We start from the raw sequence: 11,859 nt of genomic DNA, 5'->3' as shown, positions 1-11,859 counted from the left end.
TATAATTTTTATACATTCTTAATCACATTAATGGTATTGTTTTTCTAAAAAGGTGAGCCTTTTTTACTAAAAGAATTATCCCCAGTGGAAGCTGTTCTTAATGATGCATAGTAACTGATAGGATACTAATGGGGTTTTGACCTAGTTCTTTTTTCATTTGAAGCACAAATAAAAATCTCACCAGGGCAGTCAGGCCATCTCCAAAAGACTGATCAAACCCTGAAAATATACAAAGGCATTTCAGACAAACATTTCTAATTTTAATAGTTAGATGAATGCCATGACCTTTAATCTGAATATCTTCAGCTTTAACATCACTAATTATCTTAACTTTTTTAATGTTCTGAACTTGTAGAAATGTCTAATTAATTTTCAGTGGCTCAATGAGATTTAGGTATATATGAGCATCTTCCAAAATATGTAGAGTCACTTGGCTTCAGGTCTGTGATGTGTGGGATCATGTGATGCTAAAAAGCACCAGGGCCCCACGTTTCCTGACCCCCGGTAAAGTTCACTACCCACCATCAAACTGGCAACTAACATGACACCAGAACGATCAAAGGGAGATTTTTTTGACTTCTAAGCACACTTGATGATTCTTTTGTCATTGTGGTTGGTTTTCATTTTGTCAATAACTTTTGGCAGTTGGTCTACTCCTTAACCTGAATAATCAGGATTAATCTCTTTGCATTCTGTCTCCAATGTCTCCACTGATGTCTTCCATAAGCTGGTTCCAAATATGCATCTCCTGGTGGGGAACCCGAGACTGCCCAGAAAGATTTTGAGATCCATTGGCATTCCAGATTTTTACTCCCTTGGAGGCAATTACTTAGCATCTGTGGATAAATCGTATATATAACATAGTACCACAGTAACTCCTCCAAACACCTCTGCAGGATACACGTTTGGTTGCCAGCAAAGAAAACTCTTCTGTTCAAGGCACTGCATGCTGAACATGCACAGGGTGTTGGTGAGTCCTCCTTCTGAAGCCAGGGCAGAATGTGCTTGATCTTCTCTGGGTACTGCAGTTGGCCTCAGAGATGCAGCCCTGACTTCTGGCCCAAGAAGGTGAATGTCAGGAATCTGTGCTACACTCTTGCTGCAAAAGCCATCAGGCCTCTTGGTATTTTAAGCATGTTTTTATGTAGGATATATTAAATATGGATTTCATTTTAGGAGAGTAAAAGGACTAAATATACTTATAAATAGGAGGGCTTGGTCTGATAAGATTGAGAACCACTGAACATAGATATGCTATTTCTGCTAATAGTTCATTGAAGAGTAGACGTAGACAATTGCAGCAAAATGGGAAAAGTGTGGCGATAGCGGTAAGCACACAGTGCTATAAAAGCACACAGGAGGGCACTTAGGATGGATTGGGGAAGGGCCAGGCAGGGCTCCCTAAGGGAGGTGATTTTTGAGCTGACCTATAGAAAGATTTGGAGTTATCTAGGTAAATGAGGGTTATTCTAGTTAGATGAAAAATGCCTTGGTGGTGTGAGATGGCATAGCATTTATAAAGATCTACAAATGGATGAAGTAGTTGAATCAAGGGAAACAGTAGTGTTTTGATTGGATAAGATGCCAGGTTGTTCACAGGCAATTATTGCTCCTGCCTCCTGAGACTCCATTAAAATGAAATAAATCATTTCCCCTTTCCTCTGACTCCCATGTACAGTCGGTGTAAATCCACAGAGAAAAAGGGAATGAGAGAGGGGATGTTAGTAGATGAAAGATTGTTATAGTTTGTGAATTTAGGAAGTTCATAGAAACAGAAATGTTATTTAAAATATTTAAAAATAAGTATGATGCAGGGCCCAAGCAATCAGAAAGAATTGCCTGTTGTCGTGCAGAAGAGTTTCCTGGAGACCCTCTGCTGAACCAGTTGTGTGCTGCACAGTCTCTGTCACCCCTTGGCTTATCTAGATGTACTCTTCACTAAACTTTTAGAGCTGAGACGACTCCCTTGCTTTTTGACTACCTGACGGTTCACCTAAAGGAGGCATCAGGGGTATCAGGATCATTATTCTATTGGTTCTTTCCCTGCTGAGCCATGGTTTTGTGTGCCTGCTATCCTCTACCTAGGACCACAGTTTCTGTAGGGTAATCCATTCTATAGCTATAGCTTTGCTTAGCTGCACCAACAGTTTCCTTTCTTGCCTCTTCAGGCTTAGAGGAGGTAATAGCTTTCTAATCTTGATGATTCTGGTGTCTTGTTCCATCCCTTGTTTGTTGGTTTCCCTTAACCCTCTTCATGCTGCTGTAAATGCTCTCTTCATTAAATCCTTCAATGCTCCCATTTTCTGTGCACCATCTGCTTCCTGTGAAGAGTCGTGTGGGTGCATGTGAAAAGGGGGTTTCCCAGGGAGAGGATGTGGTGGGGGGTGTGTGTGTGAGGGATTCTGGAGAGGTAGCTAATAACCAAGAAGGACAATAGTATTTCTATTTCATGAACTGTCATGGCTAACCTGGTGAATGTCAGTTAGATATCAGCTCTGGATAGGATAAAAACTATGTACTTATCAGTGTAGAAGCTTATACAGAAGAAGAAGGGCTTTTTTTTTGGTCCCCCCAAATGCAGAAAGGGTCAGGATGGTATATATTTCAGAATATAGGAAGTAAAGTCCAGAACTAAAAATGGTACAAACAAAGGAATGGCTTACACATCTGAATATGGAACTGGAATCTCAACTCTTATTTCTATCCAATAACTAGTTGAACCAATAACTAGATTTGTAGCTTTCAGACAAAAGATTGTAGGTTCTTTTTCTATAGGAATTAAATAGTGAATACTTGAAATTAAGGGAAAATTTAGTAATATTGATTGAAGAGCTGCACTCAAGGATGGTTGATCTCTATTCCTTTGTTCCCATCTGGCCTTTGTTGCACATATTCCAATCAGGAGACTGGAGAACTCTTCTGGAAAATAGAATGGCTTCAGGGAAAAGTTCTTCACATATTGATGTTTAGAAATCGCCAGTGAAAATGTGGTTCCCACTGGTCAATCCATAGTGAAACATGTGAATTGACATCGTATTAGAAAGCTGCCTGTTAGCTTTTTAAGCTTTCATTTTTAATATGTACTCAAACCAAAGATCTCTTGGCATAAAAGTAAAGCTAAAGACAAACAAATAAAATAAACATACAGAGAAAGTGCCCACAGCAAAAAAATGCATAAATCAGAATTAACCTCTCCCAAATAAAAATTTCACAGCTCCAACTAAAACTTTAAGGTTTTGTGAGAACATGCTGTAACTATTAAAAAGTCCCAGAAAACAATTTTAAAAATTAACATACAGGTAAATTAAAAAATCAGGTGGCTAGAATTATAAAAAAGAAGGTTTGGAACATAAAGTCAAGAAAATTTCTCAAAATACAATAAAAACAGAGGTGGAGGCCAGGCATGGTGGCTCACACCTGTAATCCTAGCACTTTGGGAGGCTACGGCGGGCAGATCACCTGAGGTCAGGAGTTTGAGACTAGCCTGGCCAACATGACGAAACCCCATTTCTACTTAAAAAAAAAATTAGTTGGTTGTGGTGGTGCACACCTGCAGTCCCAGCTACTCAGGAGGCTGAGGCATGAGAATCATGGAGGTGGAGGTGGAAGTTGCAGTGAGCCGAGATCACACCACTGCACTCCAGCCTGGGTGAAAGAGCGAGACTCTGTCTCAATTAAAAAACAAAAAACAAACAAAAAACAGAGGTAGAAGGCTGGGCGCTGTGGCTCACACTTGTAATCCCAGCACTTTGGGAGGCCGAGGCAGGTGGATCATGAGGTCAAGAGATCAAGACCATCCTGGCTAACACGGTGAAACCCCGACTCTACTAAAAATACAAAAATTATCCAGGCGTGGTGGCATGTGCCTGTAGTCCCAGCTACTTGGGAGGCTGAGGCAGGAGAATCACTTGAACCTGGGAGGCAGAGGTTGCAGTGAACTGAGATCATGCCACTGCATGCCAGCCTGGCAACAGAGCGAGACTCTGTCTCAAAAAAGGAAAAATGAATAAATAAAACAGAGGTGGAAAATATTAGAAAAAAGAAGATACTTAGAAGATAAATATAGGAAGTTCCACATCTGACTAAGATCCAAAAAGAAAGAAAAAATAATGAAAATGGAAGAAAGGAAATGATAAAAATGAAATACAGTAAAATATCTTAGAATTGAAGTATATTAATATCCAGATGTAGAAGCCTTACCAAGTTGCCAGTGCCAAGAATGGAAACGACCCACACGAGGACACTTCATAGTGAAACTGCAGAGCACAGACATAAAGAAAATTTCAGAACACAGATATAAATACCTTCTGAGTGCTAGAAAGAAAAGACACATGTAAAGGACTAGGAATCAGAATAGTACCAGACATCTCAAAGAAAGTCTAGGAACAATGACAGAGTAGAAGATGGTTTTCAAAATTCTGAGGAAAAGCTCACTCTATCTATCTATCTATCTATCTATCTATCTATCTATCTATCTATCTATCATCTATCCATCCAGCCACCCTCTGTCTGTCTGTCTGTCTATTGGTCTATCATCTATCATCTATCTTTATGTATCTTACTGAGAACTTGATACTTAACAATGAAAAGAACAGATGAAGACCTCCTCATGGAACCTTTGTTAAGCGATTAATGGAGGATGTGTTCCAGCAAAATACGGGAATAAATCAAGTAAGAGGAAAGCATAAGCTTTGCACAGTGGGAGTATGGTAGCCAGTGAGGTTTATTCCAGGTGCAATTATTGCTAATTGATAACGTTTCCCAATATCCCACCATGACAACTTGAAACATAGTCGGTATTGGCAATTTTTGACAGTCTCTAGTGACCAAGATTTAAAAAAAGACAAAGAGGCAAACATAGAATCTAGGGAAGCATGTCTCTAACAAAGGAGAATAGCAAAAGAAGTGCCTGGCTGAAAACCATTCAGAGGGCCTAGGAGCAACCATCCTTGTTCAGAGCAGGAGAATGAAGGCCCCCATGATGCAGAGCTCCATCCAGAAAAAAAGCAGACCCAATGGAATGGATGAAATTGTCGGTGGTAACTTAGAGATGAAGGAAAGTATTAACAACATTTAAATGAAAATTAGGCAAGCAAAAAAATAAGAATTTTTAAAAAGGTGACACAATAGTGAACAAAAAGCTCTATAAAAAATAATGTATTGATCCTCTTCCTAAGCTGGCGCTTAGCAAGGAAAAGGCCATATTCAGTTCCAGCGCCAAGATCATGAAGCCCAGTGACGAGAAGCCGGACGAGTTCAAGTCCGGCATCTCCCAGGCTCTTCTGGAGCTGGAGATGAGCTCAGACCTCAAGGCTCAGCTCAGGGAGCTGAATATTACGGCAGCCAAAGAAACTGAAGTTGGTAGTGGTCGGAAAGCTATCATAATCTTTGTTCCCGCTCCTAAACTGAAATCTTTCGAGAAAATCCAAGTCCAGCTAGTAGCGAATTGGAGAAAAAGTTCAGTGGGAAGCATGTTGTCTTTATCACTCAGAGGAGAATTCTGCCTAAGCCAACTCGAAAAAGCTGTACGAAAAATAAGCAAAAGCATCCCAGGAGCCGTGCCCTGACAGCTGTGCACGACGCAATCCTTGAGGACTTGGTCTTCCCAAGTGAAATTGTGGGCAAGAGAATCCGCATGAAACTGGACGGTGGCCTGCTCATAAAGCTTCATTTGAACAAAGCACAGCAGAACAATGTGGAACATAAAGTTAAAATTTTTTGTGGTGTCTATAAGAAGCTCACGGGCAAGGATGTTAATTTTGAATTCCCAGAGTTTCAATTGTAAACAAAAATGACTAAATAAAATATTTTCACAGTAAGAAAAAAAGAAAATAATAATAATGTTGTGATAACTTTTTCTTTGCAGCGAGTTATATTTTCTGAATCAGATTATATGGATTCAACTAAAAGTAGCTTTTAACTATATTTAAGAAATAAGAGAGAGGAGGTGAGAGTACAGAAGTTAAATGCACGTGTGTCATATATGGAAATTTAAAGATAAAGTCTGAAGTATTGATAAATCTAGATAGAGAAGTATATACCTATGTAGAAGAGACTTCTAGAGGTCGCCCAGAAGCTGTCTCTCCTTGTCCAACAGGAGGCTTTGGCACATGGCTGGCCAGTGCAAGCAATACTTCTCCACCCTCCGGGCTGGGATGAAGTTTTGGCTCATGAGTTGTACATACACGTTTCAAGTGACAGCACCTGAAATCCTTCAAGGAACAGCATGTCCATGTGCCCTTTGCCTTTTTGTCTTTGTTTATTTTCCCCATCTTGATTTCTAAAACATAGATTCTACCTCAGACTGTGAGGACAGAGGCTACATTCTAGTGGCAGTGGAATGTGAACTGGGAAAAGTCTGGCTCTTTATACCGCAAGTCTTTTATGTAAGAGAAAAACTCAAAAACAAAAACCCTGTTTTTCTTATTTGAGGCATGGCTTTGAGCTTGTCAGAGCCAAACCTAAACTCTTTTAGCATAGTATAAGAAATATGAAGGGAACATCAGGAACCAACTGAAATGATAAAAAATGGTTGTCTCTGGAGAGTATATTTGGCACTAAGGAGGGACAAAGGAAGGAGCTACTGTTTTCCATTATAAACTTCAGTAATAATAAGCCGAATATGAAATTGCTATTTAGTAGACTGAAATTGGTTAAATATCAGTGATTTACTATGCTTCAATCTAATATATATATTTTAAACCAGGTGCATGTATTGGTATGATTAAAACATCTTTGAATACAAAAGAAAGAAAGAGGAGACTGGGTAAGTAGACAGGAATCTAATCTTGAAAGACCTACTATGTCATAGAGAGGGTCTGTGGTTTAACGTGATCAGATTGGTGTTTTGAAGATGATTCCCAAAGTAAAATGGAGAATATACTTTATAGTATAGCTCCATTGTATAGTAGCTATAGTAAATAATTGTAAAAGAAGCCTTTATAAAGCAATCAAGGCAACAAATAATGAAAACTAAACTAAGGCTGTTGCAGAGAAGATCAGGTTAAAAAATATGTTATCAATCAGAGAAAGAGAGCAGGAGATGGAAGAGAGGCAGTCTGGCAAAGTGGTTAAGAATCTGAATCTGAAGTCCCTTGGACTGTCCGTTATCCTGTGTGGCTTTGGCAAGGTTCTGTAATCATGCTGTGCTTCCTGTTCTCATTTACAGAATGGGGATAACAATTGTACCTCCTTTTTAGACTTGTAGTGAACATTACATGCAAGAGCACATATGAAAATCATACAGAAGTGGTGAGAGTGCACGTTCTTGTCTTTTTCTGCTTCTCAGGGGAATGCTTCCAGCTTTTCCCATGCAGTATGATGTTGGCTGTGGGCTTGTCATAGATGATTCTTGAGTACACATGGACACAAAGATGAGAACAAGAGACACCGGGGACTACTAGAGGAGGGAGGGCAGTGGGGAGGCAAGGGTTGAAAAACTAACTGCTGTGTACTATATTCACTACCTCGGTAATGGGATTATTCATACACCAAACCCCAGTGGCACGCAATTTACCATGTAACAAACCTGCACATGTACCCCCCAAACCTAAAACAAAAGTCGGAAAAAAAAGGAAAAGTAACAAACTGCCTGGTGCAGAATAAATACTGAATAAATGTGAGCTACTATTATTACTATAGGTTGCTTCATTCATTGGAGGAAGCTCAGGAGAATGCACAGCCTGGGCAGTAGGAAGATACTAAACTCTATTCTGGAATGTGGCGTTTGAGGTACTGGCTAGATCTAAGACGATTTGTCTGATAAAGAAGATTGACAGGACAGAAGTTGTGCTACAAATAGGATTCACTGGGACCCACGTGGAACTTGAAGCTATGGGAATGAATTCGTTCTACATCTAAGAGGAGTATGTAGAGTGAGGAGAGAGAGGAAAAAAATAGAAACACCAATATTCTAAGGAAAAGGGAGGCTTCCAAGGAAATTAAGAATAACAAACCAGAGATTTGGGAGAAGGGCAAGTGGGGAACATTGGGAAGTAACAATTTGCAGGAGTGTTTCGGCATGCCCAAACTGGAACTGGATGTAGACAGGTCCCTTGGCTTTAGCAACTAAGTGGGTGATCACCATGTTGGTGGTCCGAGGAGCTCAGGAGTCAGAGGGCAGAAAGCAGAGGTGCTGCCAAACATGATGAAAGCAAACTGAGCCACTGGGAGCAGACTCTTCTTTCTAGAAGCTTGTCTGGGAATGAGAAAACTGGAAGAGATTTGACAGTGTTTGCACATGTAAATAAATAAGACTTCAGAGAGGAAGGAAAAAAACATAAAATAAATAGCACACATGAGAAAGCAGGGACCCTGAGATCTGTTCTTTTCTGATTTTCCATTTTGCCTTCTCAGATAAGTAGAATGTGTGACAACAAAAAGACAAATTATTATTCTTGACACTTAATTATGTAAGAGCTGTTTCAAAGCCTCATGGGAGAGTGTTTTGTCCTGTTATATATTCTTTTTCAGTATGCCTTCCTAAGAAGTAATAACAACATGTGCAAAGAAACACTGAGAGAGAAATCAATCTGAAACAACATCACATGTCTAGAGATTATTTTCTATGCCCAAACAGAAATAGCTCTTTTTGATAGCTTTTCCTATTAACATGCCACTTTTAGAAAAAATAGGAAAGTGCTGTGCTTCACAGTCGGAAAACTGCTTTCTATTTTAACTCCTTCAAAAAGGTAATGAGTAATTTCATCTGTCTACAACACTAGATGCGTGTGTATGTGTGTGTTTAAAAAGTCCCAGAGGTCAAAATAAGTATATAATCAGAAATTTTGTGATCTTTCAATAGAAAACAATCACGAATAATGGAATAAAATGTGTTTTTTGATCTCAGGATGTGACAAAAGGCATTTCTTATAGCAAGAAGTAAAGGCAGACAGCCACTGGAAGGTGGCTGCTGCGCTGTGGTCTCTGTTCCTGCAGCCTTGTTTAGTAGCCACTATAAATAGAAACAGTGCGGGCATAGGAGAACGGATGCACTTTTGTACATCAGCATCAGACTGCTCCCAGGAATTGAATGGCCATTGTAGCTGAGCATAAGAACTGAATAATTCTTAAATGATTTTCAATGCATATACTGCTCGACATGTAAAGGAATGGTTGTTTACATGTATCACTTTGAGAGAACTGAAGAAAAGCTCAATACGAAATTTGCCGCAACATGGATCGAACTGGAGGTCATTATGTTAAGTAAAATAAGCCAGGCTCAGTTTATTTGCATGTTCTCACTCATATGTGGGAGCTAAAAGAAATGAATCACATAAAGGTAGAGAGTACAGCGGTGGTTACAGAGGCTGGGAAGGGTAGCACGGATGAAGAACACTTGGTTAAGGGGTACAAAAATACAGTAAGATACAAGAAATAAGTACAGTGTTCAATAGCACTGTAGGGAAACTGTAGTTAACAAGAATTTATTGTATATTTGAAAATAGGTAGAAGAGACAATCTGGAATGTTCCCAACACACACACAAAATAATTGTTTGAGGTGGTGGATATCCTAATTACCCTGATTTGATCTTTATATGTTGTGTGCACATATCTAAAGAAAACCCTCATGTACCTCATAAATACGTGTAACTATTACGTATCAATTAAAAAATGATCATCATGATCGCCAAGCACGTCTTTCTAGGCAAAAATACTGTGATCTGTGTTTCTTGTATGAGTTCTGATTATGCTCCAAGCACTATGCTATGCCCTTTAAAAAGCATTTAACATTTTAAATATTTATGATCCTATGCCATAAATACTAGTATTACCCCATTTAGCAGGGGAATAATTTTAGACTCAGTTAAATGACTTCTTATGTTTTGAGATTTGGTATGTGAGATTTAAAGCTACTACTGGAGAGAGCAGTCTTCCTCTAGTTTGAGAATTGAGTGATATTTTGGGGATAAAACAAGTAAGATATGAAGAAAATATTTAGAGGCACTAGTCACTTATTAAAAGGGAATTATGTCTAATAAATTTTCATCTTGACTAAAATACTCAGTAAAGTACTGCTATTCTGACTGTATTTGCAGCCACATATATGCATATATACATATATATGTATATGTATATACTGTTTGACTAAACTCTATTAGTATTTTTGCAATGTCTTTCATTTTATGAAATTGATGTATGTCTCAAGAGTTGTAGGCTATTTTTTTTTGCTAGTTGTTTATAGCTTTATTTGCAAAGGGCCCTTTCTGTAAACACGAGGTAAATAATTGTTTTATATTATCAAAGAGGACAAATGATTATTTCCCAAATAAACACACTTACATTTAACTAGCTGTACAAATAGGGAAGTGAGTGTTCCAAACCATGTGACTAAGATACGAACTAAAGAGAGTATTATGGCACATGGTACCACTAGAGATGGGACCACTCTCTGGCAAGAGGGTGGAGCCAGCATGTGCCTAGGATGTTCACAGCCTAGAGGTATGCAATCTCATGAGCTCTTCTTGCTAAGGATTATTTAGCATAGATTTGTATGATTCCTACTATGTTTCTATGATTCCAAACCTTTTAAAGAATATTTTTATACACTTCCTATGGTCTCCTAAGAAAGTTTAATGACTATATTCTCTTTTATTTCTTACGAGTTATTTTTGCATTATTTCAAACTTACAAAAAGATGAGAACAGCACACAGAATTTCTGTTATATATACTTTTACCCAGATACACAAATTGCTTAAATCTTGACCCCATTTACTCTCTTATTTTAACTTATGCTTTTAATTTTTTTATTTTATTTCCCTTTATATTTTATTTTATTTATTTTTATTTATTTTATTTTTTTAATATACTTTTAAGTTTTAGGGTACATGTGCACAATGTGCAGGTTTGTTACATATGTATACATGTGCCATGTTGGTGTGCTGCACCCATTAACTCATCATTTAACATTAGGCATATCTCCTAATGCTATCCCTCCCCTCTCCCCCCACCCCACAACAGGCCCCGGTGTGTGAATGTTCCCCTTCCTGTGTCCATGTGTTCTCATTGTTCAGTTCCCACCTGTGAGTGAGAACACGCGGTGTTTGGTTTTTTGTCCTTGCGATAGTTTGCTGAGAATGATGGTTTCCAGCTTCATCCATGTCCCTACAAAGGACATGAACTGATCATTTTTTATGGCTGCATAGGATTCCATGGTGTATATGTGCCACATTTTCTTAATCCAGTCTATCATTGTTGGACATTTGGGTTGGTTCCAAGTCTTTACTATTGTGAATAGTGCCGCAATAAACATACGTGTGCATGTGTCTTTATAGCAGCATGTTTTATAATCCTTTGGGTATTTACCCAGTGTATATACCCAACGAGATGGCTGGGTCAAATGGTATTTCTAATTCTAGATCCCTGAGGAATCGCCACACTGACTTCCACAATGGTTGAACTAGTTTACAGTCCCACCAACAGTGTGAAAGTGTTCCTATTTCTCCACATCCTCTCCAGCACCTGTTGTTTCCTGACTTTTTAATGATAGCCATTCTAACTGGTGTGAGATGGTATCTCATTGTGGTTTTGATTTGCATTTCTCTGATGGCCAGTGATGATGAGCATTTTTTCATGTGTCTTTTGGCTGCATAAATGTCTTCTTTTGAGAAGTGTCTGTTCATATCCTTCGCCCACTTGTTGATGGGGTTGTTTTTTTCTTGTAAATTTGTTTGAGTTCACTGTAGATTCTGGATATTAGCCCTTTGTCAGATGAGTAGATTTTGTCAGATGAGTAGATTGCCAAAATTTTCTCCCATTCTGTAGGCTGCCTGTTCACTCTGATGGCAGTTTCTTTTGCTGTGCAGAAGCTCTTTAGTTTAATTAGATCCCATTTGTCAATTTTGGCTTTTGTTGCCAT

The 11,859-nt window shown here is 38.7% G+C and overlaps 1 non-coding gene and 1 pseudogene across 1 annotated transcript; both read left to right on the top strand.

Moving 5' to 3' along the window:
* Positions 1 to 4,632: 4,632 nt before the first annotated feature.
* On the top strand, positions 4,633 to 5,799 carry LOC101154206 (small ribosomal subunit protein eS7-like; annotated as a pseudogene).
* Positions 4,688 to 4,826, top strand: LOC115935054 (U4 spliceosomal RNA). The gene has a single exon (XR_004070771.1). It is a non-coding gene; the product is annotated as a U4 spliceosomal RNA (small nuclear RNA).
* Positions 5,800 to 11,859: the final 6,060 nt, after the last annotated feature.

Source organism: Gorilla gorilla, chromosome 5, assembly GCF_029281585.2.
Source record: "Gorilla gorilla gorilla isolate KB3781 chromosome 5, NHGRI_mGorGor1-v2.1_pri, whole genome shotgun sequence".
In the NCBI taxonomy this organism is placed as follows: domain Eukaryota; kingdom Metazoa; phylum Chordata; class Mammalia; order Primates; family Hominidae; genus Gorilla; species Gorilla gorilla.
This window is presented reverse-complemented; position numbering and strand designations above follow the sequence as displayed.